This window comes from Mauremys reevesii, linkage group 2 (genome assembly GCF_016161935.1).
Source record: "Mauremys reevesii isolate NIE-2019 linkage group 2, ASM1616193v1, whole genome shotgun sequence".
Lineage (NCBI taxonomy): Eukaryota > Metazoa > Chordata > Testudines > Geoemydidae > Mauremys > Mauremys reevesii.
Window position 1 is genome coordinate 76,416,653 of NC_052624.1, and position 10,532 is coordinate 76,427,184.

The 10,532-nt window shown below is 42.1% G+C and overlaps 1 long non-coding RNA gene across 1 annotated transcript; it reads right to left on the minus strand.

The window, feature by feature from the left end:
• Window positions 1–1,268: 1,268 nt before the first annotated feature.
• On the minus strand, window positions 1,269–9,100 carry LOC120398451. Its single transcript, XR_005594425.1, has 2 exons — window positions 8,724–9,100; window positions 1,269–1,735 (listed from the first exon to the last, which is right to left on the minus strand). It is a non-coding gene; the product is annotated as an uncharacterized LOC120398451 (long non-coding RNA).
• Window positions 9,101–10,532: the final 1,432 nt, after the last annotated feature.

A 10,532-nucleotide genomic window follows, 5' to 3' on the forward strand; every position in this document is an offset into this window, starting at 1 on the left:
GGCTGTGTCTGTTGTATTCTCCTGCCACACCCAGTGTCCTCTGCTGGGCTGGTGTTGGTGGGACTCTCCACGGCAGGGTGAGGCGCTAACAACTCAATAAGTTGTGCATGGTGTGAGGTCACAGATCTTAGTGGAACGGGGTTTTGGGGGGGGGGCAGGGTACAGAGTGTTCATAGGGAGCTATTATTGCTAATGTGATAGGGGGTGCTCTAGTTTATTCCAGGAGACACATTGGCCCACTGCTGGCCCAAGGATAATAGGGATGGTGGAAGATGAAAGATAGTGTATACACTAACTCTGCTCCCTTTCCCCTCCCCCATAGGTGTGCAGAACTCAGCTCAGGCACACCTGAGGATTTAGGTTGCCCTGCACTCTGCTTTCTCATTGCCACCAGCACTTGTATACAGCATTTTTCAATGATATCTCTGAATAAGTGCAGCTGTCTGTATGTCATCTCACATGGCTGCTAAATCACTATAAAACTAGAATCCTGGGGGAAAGGGGAGAGTATTTTTTAAGTCTCCACCACTAGAAATGAACCAGAACAACTGTGGCATTCTACAGCGGAGGGCTGCCTGTGATCAGGGCACAATTCCACATGTGATTTCATAGAGCACAATGGGCTGTGTTCTTGGGTCTGCTCCAGCATCACTGAAGTCATTGGCAGTCTTATCGTGGACTTCAGTCACAAGGGATTAGGCCCTTCATGACTGTATCCAGAACCTTCTCTCTCTTTCTGCTCCCTGGGCTCACTAATGGCTTCAAAAAGTACCTGTGCCCATTTCTCCACTCCATGCCAGCTCTCCCTCTCCTCCAAAATAGAGTTGTCTCACTTGTTCTAGCCCTTTCTCTCATTTCTTTCCTCACGCCTTCTCTGACTGTACTCCTAGGCCTCACTGACATTGCTAACCATGCTTCTTCCTGACACTGACACATTCAGTCCTTCACTGATGCTGCTGATTTCCCCACATCAAGGGGGAAAGATGCACTCAGTGTGCTTATTACAGGGCAGGTGGCCAGTGCTCACGTCATTTCACTGTGTCATCTTGGATGATGGCTCATCACGAGCTTTTCAAAAGGTTCACCTGACTCCAGAGTTTGAGCTGGTTGGAAATTTCCCAAGGCACATTCTTCCGGCCCTACTAGGTAGATAATCATGTAAATTATAATTACAGAGACTCATGGCTACTCCCCTGCAAGAGTCCAATAAGGAATACACGCCATTAAGAAATGGAACAAATTACCTAAATGAGAGACACAAAAGAAACTCCGTAGTAGATGCTTTACTATTATTAATAAATCATTATGCTTCTCTTCTCTCTCTTTCCATCAGATTGATTTTAAGGAGGCTGGTGCGTGTGGCAGTCATGGAGCTGGAGAAAAACAGCCTTTATACCAGAGAGGCTTTAAAATGAAGGAACAATCTATATTTTAATAAACCACTGCAGTACTTCAATGTGTTTCAAATACATCTTCTTTCCAAATTGCATTTCCACACTCTGATGCATCCAGTGTTAATGAATTGCAGAGCAGTAAATGCTGGACACTTCTAGTAACCAGCATCACAAAACCTGCTGCATTCACAGAATGTCATTTGGATTCTTTGATGCAGCTGAGCACAACTGTGCTTTGCAGCCATCCCTGAACGTGGCTGGACCAGTCTCTTCCTTCAGTGGCTGTCTGCAGCTGCTTGTCTGCATATTAAAGATTTCCCAGACTTTTCATTGCAAAAACTCTGAAATGGAAACAAAAAACTAGACCAAAGATTGACTGAGGCAGGCAGTGAGCAGGAGGCGGTGCTAACAAGTGAGTCTTGCAAGAGAAACAAATTGCACATCAGAAAGCCAAACACCACTGACATGACCGATTATTTTTTTTTTTGGTCTTCAAAGTATTTGACATTCTACCATGGTGAAACTAAACACTAACAGTCATAACATTTCTAAGTATCCTCTACCCCTTATGGATTCCCCTGATGTTCATTATTCACTATAATAGCAGGGATTGAAGTAGGGTTATTTGTTACTTTTCAATACACTGTCAACAATCCAAACAAAAGAATCACTTGTTGTTCACTAGGAGTTAGGGCTAGAGAAGGAGGCCAAGTACATAATGAGAGTGCAGAGCTCAATCATTGGGAGGTAGGAGGAGATGGAGAAGCTTAGTGAAAGGGGGTTTCCTCTGCTGGCCAAGCTAGGGAGTGCTGGCTACCCTGACAACCACAAAAAGACGATGGATATGCTATTATAGGCAATGACGAGAATAGGAGAAATAATTACAGTAATACAGTCCAAAAAACATTGCTTGCTTCTTGTCTAACATTGTATGACCCAAAAATCAATAAACTGTACTTTTTAAAAAACATGTTCCTTTAAAATAACTCCTGTGGTTTTAAGGCAATAGATGACTGGGAAATATATTTAAAGTATGATTGGAAAATATTTCTTGTACATATAAAATAGCAATCTGTGAACCAAAATTTTTATTGTTTTACAATTCCAGAAGGCTGGATGAAAGAGCAAAGGGATGAGAGAGAAATATAAACTATTACAACCAGGCAATAATACAGAAAAATATCAGAAGCATGTGAACCAGATCTCTGGGACCACAAAGGTGCACATCAAATTATGTTAATCTTTCACACTGCACATGTTGAGAAACCAAGATTATACATTTTAAAAATCCCTGTGCCAAATTCAACCTGGTAACTATTGACACCAGTGGAGTTGAAACCTCAAAGAAAAAAGTGTCCAGATTTTCCTCTGAGCCCAATTTCCCCAGGGAGCCACATATGACTCCCTGATTCCTGACAAGTTTACATCAGTACCAGCCAAGTTTAGAGCAGTCTGGGGGCTGCTTTCAGCTTTTCCAGCTAGTAAAACTCCCTAGTGGAATGTGTCACCAACTGCAAATAGCTGAAGCACAGTACACATCAGCAATTCTCCTGCCCCACCTTTTTACTTGCTGTGCTAAGGGTGCTGGTGTGGGGAGGAAGAGCATATACCAACTATGCCAGTTCTTCACTGGCATCCACACTGGGTTCAATGCCCAGCTGGATAGATACAGCTAGTTTCCACTTCCTTTGCACCATTCAAATCACAAGCAGCGTTTATTGTCATATTAATAGTTATTTATTGAAAATGGTTCACATTCTTTTTTCCTCCAGAATGCAAAGTAGAAGATTAGAGAAAAGAAGAGGACTTTTCTTCCTGGAATCTTAACCCAGCATAGGTTTCCTGAGAAATTACCAAGTCAAATAATAGAATGGAATTTTCAGAGTTTTGGAAGACTTTGTGACTATTACAGACACCTATACTTAAGATAGCAAGTTAGTCCAAATGGATGACAAGAAAATTCCATTTTTCAGGGCTGATGCTGATCTCTCAGAAGTTGAGGGGGGTACAGGAAGAATTTATTGGTCAAGTCCAAAAATAGATTTTGGTTTTAATTGTTCATTTCCTCTTTCAGCAGTAAGCCATTGCCCACAGACTACTCATTCTGGGTTGCCTGATGTATTGTATTGCTGTAGACTGTAGGATTTACCACTACATGTCAGTTTGCTCCACTTCAAAGAACATGAATGAAAACTCACCTATGTTGTTCTGGATATTTTAGATTTATTGTTTCTGACTATGCACCTCCATGGACAGATTATTTCCCTGGACAATTTTTTCACATTTAAAAAAAAAAAAAAGAGAGAAGGGGTGACAGAGTGCCGGGAGTGAGCCTGCACTCTGATCACTCAAACTAATTGGCTCCCCCAGGGAAGTCTGACTGGGGGGATGAAATGTATTTAGCTAATCAGGATAGCAAGCTGGGTGAGCTAACGGATTAATTAGCCCATCAGCTGAAGACTGATTTAAAAAAAGAGAGAGGAAGAACGTAAAGGTGGGAGGGCTAGGACTAGTGGAGTCCAGAGTTAGAGAGATCTCCTCTCCTCCTGGGAAGAGGACTGAGAGGATAGAGGGGACACTAAATGGCAGTGCTGCATGGGACTGTAAAGGTATTGGTGGAGGGAACATAAACAAACAGTAGAGTGTGGACACCCAGTCAGTGGTGCAAGAATGCAGGAGCAGACCATGCCCTGCTACACAAGGTTAAAACAGATTCTTTTGCTTTTATGAAGCTACCATGGGAGAAAAATATGTAACCTAGCACAGCTGATGTTCCTGTAAGCTGAATTTAAATAAGAAACAAGATAAATGTCCCTGCTATTAGCAAGGCTATAGCTCGGTGTCAAACTTTTTAAAAATAATCTCTTCTTTTTAATATCCTGTTGAGACAAAAACAGCCTTTGTGATATGCAGACCTGCTGAACAGCAGAGAATACGTAGCTGCTAGTCTACATGGCATGTCTATGAAGGCTCAAAGAAAGTGGCAAAAGGAGTTGCCAGTTTTCAGAACCAACCACTTCCCCAAGGAAAAACTGCCAGTGAAAGCAGACCCATCTGTAGTGAGACAGTGGTACTCACTTGACCCAGTCCCAAAAGGGGAAGTGGAGCATATGGAATAAACCACTCAGCATTCATCACTAATACAGCAATCCACATCAGAAACACACAATTTGCTGGGCAGAGTCTCCAGTAGAAGGTGATTCTTCTCTGACAGGACTGAAGTGTATGGAAAAGACTTGGCATGTGGCCAGATAGCTTATGAGGGTCACCTAATACTACTTCAAACCCATGGGGCCAAATTCATCCCTGGCTATGCTAATGAGTCAATTCGACCTATGTTTTATACACAGTCTGTCTCCTGAGTATTCAGTGGGCATTTCCCTTACCACCAGCCAATGTTAAAATATCTAGAATGGAACGTGATATATATATACACTGAAGCAGTGTTCTTATGCAAGGATCCCAAAGTTATTTGAAAAGCAGCACAGTAGATACTGGTGCAAACACAGGTGAAATACATTATGTACTCAAGAATTGTTCATGATTGATCTTGGACAGTGCCAATTATTTTATTGAGAGAGGGCATGTTGGCCAAGATACAAGGCTTCTACTCTATTCTTTATGAAAAGAGCCAGGGGATCAGCTTCTACCTGGACACCAGCCAAAGACAAGCAGAAGGGAGCTCATTCTAACCTTGTATCTAATGCAATTGTGTTATTAATCTCAGGATATTGGTCTACGTACCACCATGTAATTGCTGAAGAACAGTAAGTAATGAGAGAGTGAAGTTCTCTTGCTTGTAGCATCACCAGGGATGAATAAATTATTCTCTTTGTGCATAGGGAGGTTAGCCTTGATAGCTCAGGTAAACTTCCCCTAAGTCCATGGCCTAGGACAGAGGTTCTCAACCTTTTTCCTTTCTGAGGCCCCCACAACATGCTATAAACACTCTATGGCCCACATGTGCCACAACAACTGTTTTTCTCCACATAAAAGCCAGGTCCAGCATTGGGTGTAGCAAACATGGCAACTGCCGGGGCCCCATGCCACAGGGGGCCCTGCAAAGCTAATTCGCTCAGGCTTCAGCTTCAGCTGCAGGTGGAAGGGCTTGGCACCCCGGGCTTCAGCCCCAGGCAGTGGGGCTTAGGTTTTCTGCCCTGGGCCCCAGCAAGTCTAATGCTGGCCCTGTATGGCAGACCCCCTGAAACCTGCTTGTGGCCCCCCCAGTGGGCCCCAGATCCCTGGTTGAGAACTACTGGCCTAGGAGGTGCAGCCTAAGATGTGGTCAGCCTTCCTTTTATGATAAACTTTAACATGACTACAGCAATGTGTCAAGCTGGGAGAGGTTTTGATTGGTGGTGATTAAGTGTTGTCTCAGTGCTCAATAAAAGTGTGTATTAGTTGGTATCAGTGTGCCTGAGTGATGACTGGAGAATAACTGGAATAGTGACTTATTCTAGTATGTCATCGCATGGTGCAAAAGAATGAGACCATTTGAAATCACCTAAGCAATATGTCAATCTGGATTTAGTAGACGTACAGCCTTTTTGACTATGGCTCATTTGTCAAGAATGATGTTACCAATTACTTAAGGGATAGATATTTAGTAAGCAAACACACTATTAATTGGCAGGCTATAAAGAATATGGCCACAAACAATACAACAAACTCCTTTTTTGGATGACAGAGGAATTTCAAAGTACTGAGTCACTAATCCACGAAGCTAACAACTGACCTCTCTGCTGTGCTGATGATAATATTGTTCACTTTCAGTGTATTTATCTTTGCACTATAGAGCAATCGGGTCTGTACAATACATTCATTAAATTTCCCTTTAGAAACGAATTTCTTTAAAAATGTTCCTTCCATGGGACTGGAAATATATTTTGAATATCTTGTCCTAAAATCCTCAAATACTTCACCAACTACAAAAATATAGCACCACTCAAAAGCACCTACAAAACAGGCAGCACAGTCAAAGACTAGGAGCCGAATACTCCTGTGTTCTAATCCTTGCTGTACCACTGACTTGGGTAGAGATGGACAAATTACTTAACCCTTCTGGCCCAGATAATAGCTCCTAATTCAGAAATTAAACTGGCAGGAATGATTTTAAAAACTGAATTTCAAAGTCTTCACAGGAACTAAATTGAAGATGTGCACATGCAGGTGTTGCTACCAAAAGCAGATGCATGCTAATCAGAGTACAGGAATAATACCATGTTACTTATCTGACCATACATAAGTGATCAGCATATTTTGACCAATCATACTGACATAAATTAATCAGAGGATATTGGTTGGAAATAATGCAGAGTTAAAAAGGGCAAACAAAAATATAACCAAATAGTTTCTTAATAATGACTAAATGTGAGGAAGTCCAGGGGCTCATTTATATTCTGCTGAATGAAAAATTCATCACAAATCATTTGCTACAGGTTATTCACTCACTTCCACCTATTAGTGGCATAGCATTTTTACATAGGTTTGAAATGCTGACAGAATCTGCAGGCAGAAATACTGAAGGCAAAATATTTGACCATTTGCAAAGTGGCTGGGAGTGGATCACAGGTTTTGTTTCAAAAGACAACATCCAGTCTGTCTGTCTCACTCATGTAACCAGTTTCATATGTTTTGTGGTTTTAGTCTCAGGGACAAAACTAAAATCTTAAGGCACCCTCTCCAAGGAACACAATTTTCTCAGCTCCTGCCAAACAGAAAGGTAAAAACTAACCCTCTGTGCCATTTGTAGTTTACAGCTTTTGACACGCAGAGGCAAAGAGGACACATAAAGACATTCTAAGAAGGAGATTGCTATTCACACCCTTTGAAATGTGTTGTAATTCATGTGACTAGAGGAAGTAAATGGCTTAACATTTAACATTGCCACTGGCAGAAATGCGAGAAGTTTCCCTTGACAGTCATGAGCTGCCTATAACCTGATGTCTAGTCAGTGTGGTACGTGCCACTTGGCAGTGAACAGCTAAATTCCATAAGTTTGTGATGCTGCAGCACACCACACATTTAACTATTAGTCTTCTGAATAAGTCACTGATGCAATTTCTGCCTCCCCCCCCCCCCTCCAAATGAATGAAGCTTTCTGAAAAAACCCATGAGAGGCTTTTGACACTCAGGACTAAAGCACAGTAAACAGATAAAAATCACTCTGGCTCACTCCTCATACTCATCAGACTGAACCTAAACTGAGCTTTCAGGGGTGGGGAGGTGATTGTTAAGTTTGTTTTTTGTTAAAAGTTTTTTAAAGTACTGTTTTATGTTTGCTAGTAGGTTTCTGGTTTCACTCTCCAGCAGTAATGAAATACACATCAAGCTATCAACAAGTATCAACAAGTGGTTTCTTAGATACATTTTTTGTAACTTAATCTGAAGGGGTTTCAGTTCCTAACCATTTGAAGATGAGGCAGCCTGAAAGTAAATAGGAATCTGGGGTGTAGAAATGGGCAGACATATGCCATAATATAGTGGCCCAATGTTCAAAGGTGCTAAGCATCTACATTTCCCATTGATAGTGACCAAAGAACCAGGGGACACAATGGGTTGAAACTGTGGAGGATGAAGAACTATTTAGTGTGTTCTACCTAAAAACCAACTAACATAACTGGCTGAAATTTTTCATCAGCAATTTTTCACAGAAAGATGTCAATTTTGGTGATTTTTTTCCAATTTTTAAGTGGGAAATTCAAGACAAAAGAGTTCATTTAAATAAAAAAATCAGAATATTTTGTTTCATCACTTCCAAATTAAAAAATGTTCAGAACTTTTTGTTCAGCAAAAGTATTTGTTATAGTAACTCTGCCGCCAGGTATTATGAGCAGCAAGGAAAGAGATTCAGCATACAAACACAGCGAACCAGTAGGAGAGCTGTTTGGAAAATAGAGTGTCAGAACTGAGGAAATTCCAATATTGCAGTGTTTGTTTTAAGCACTGAAGTGAGAATAAAAAAGTCACAATGATGTAAATCCTGAGCCTCGAAGCCCTAGAGAGCAGGAAGCTCGGGACTGATACCTGGTTAATGAAGAGCAGCCCAGAACTACTTGCAGGATTCCTAAACAACACTGACTTGAGGTCCCACCGAGAAACCTGGGAAACTATATAGACTCCCTTGAGGGGCAATATTTCCCCACCCGCAAGCACAGAGTCCAGAGGGTTTAAAATAAAGAACTTTTAGGTAAAGGGAGAGGGGGTAACAGAAGGAACTTGGGAAAGCCAGCAATTAATACACTAACAATGTCTGCCCGCCCGCCCACAGTACCTTAACAGTCTCAGACCCCCTAATGCATTCTAGCCACTTCCCAGCTCCCTACTTACAGTTTGTTGTCCAGGGCTGGTAGAATTCAAGGATTCTGCCAGGTCATTTTCCAGCTCCTAAAGGAAGTTATGTCAAAGGCTTCTACTACCTGCCCCAGCTGAAGTGATTTCAGCTTTAATTGCTGGGTAGGGAGGCCTACCCCAGACTCCCTTAGGCAGGCTGCTGCCCAAGTGCCCTCACCTGCCTCAGTGCAGCTCCATCTACTGCCACCTCAAAGCCTCCTTAGGTCAGTTCCATCCACCAGCTCCAAGCTGCCTTAGCTCACCTCACTGCCTTCCACCCCTTGACTATCTTGAAGTCACCCCCTGCTAAGTCTTCAGAAGAGTGGAGTCCGTAGTATCTAGAACCTTTAATACCATCCTTTCTACCATCAGAGAAATACTCCAAACAAAAGATCTGAGCCTCTCTCAATGTTTTTAATTGTCCAGGCTTTTGTACCCAACTGTACCTGACTGCAGTCACAGGCAGGGTGAACCCTCATGCTGGGCACGTTTGGGGTTGCTCTCTTGTCCCTTAATTTCTCAGCAGGGTCAATAATATTGTATTGCCCCCAAACTCAAAACTTAACTGGATTTTAACCAAAATGCCCCAAACTGTCACCTAAAAAAAATGCAAATGAGGCCTGGCCCTGTTAGTGCTATTGTGCTTAGTCTTACTGTGTGGCTGGCGTAGTCCTGATTCCAACAGATGCTAGCAGAGAGCTCTCTCCCCTATAGAACCTCTGCCCATTCTGAGTTCTCAAGCAGCTCTGCACCACTCTTCTCTCTCTCTGTTCACCAAAGATGTCAATAGTGAGCTCCCTGTTCTCTAGGGCTTCAGGCCACTGGGTTCACATCATTATGACTTTTCTTCCAATTTGGGGGATTAAAAACAGATGCTGAAATATTGGAATTTTTCACAGGATGGAAATTCCATTTTACAAACAGCTCTCCTATGGGGTCATTGTGTTTGTATTTTGAATCCCTCTCCTGTCTTTGTCTTTTTAGATTGTACACTCTTTGGACCAGGAACTGCATATTCCCTTGTTTTTGGAAAACACATAATACAGACCAAGTAATACTGCATCTTTTTATTAATAGTGTTATAATAGTGTACAGAGGTCCAACCAAGATCAGGACCCTATTGTGCTAGGCACTGTACAAATGCAGAGTAAGAGACAGTCCCTGCCCCAAATTGATTACAATCTAAATAGACAGGACAGAGAAAAGATGAGGGGAAAGAAGTATTATCTCAATTTTACAAATACCTTTGTGCATGTCTTCCATATATTCTGCACTCATTTCACATGTGGAAGTTCTGTTGATGTCAGTAAGGGTTACACATGCTGATTCGACACACAATATATCATACAGATCCCCAAGGCAGATCTGAGAGGGGAGAGTTTTGTCCAGTATGTGTACAGGGCCGGCCCACAACATTTTGGCAGCTGAGGCGGGGAGCTCAAATGACGCCCCATACCCCCTCGCTTGGGCCAAAACTTTGAAAGGTCTCAATTCTGCCTTCTTCCTGTTCTACTCCTCTCATGGTACTGCTCTGCTACCTACCCCAATAAAGGAGAACTAACAACTTAAAATGCTTTGTTCAAAAATTTTAAGTAACACTTAACTTTCAAATGCCTGAACAGCAAATGTAACTTTTCTTGTCTGCATAGTAAACACTGGCATTTTTATCTGTTTGAATAATCAAAGTGGTGCTTTCTGTGCCTTCTTGGTTGCAAAGATTTGAACTTCTTAGTGAAAGTCCAGTCTGGGCCAGCTCATGCTCTGTTGAGATGGTTTCAAGGCCGACCAGCCTCTCCTGTGTCATTG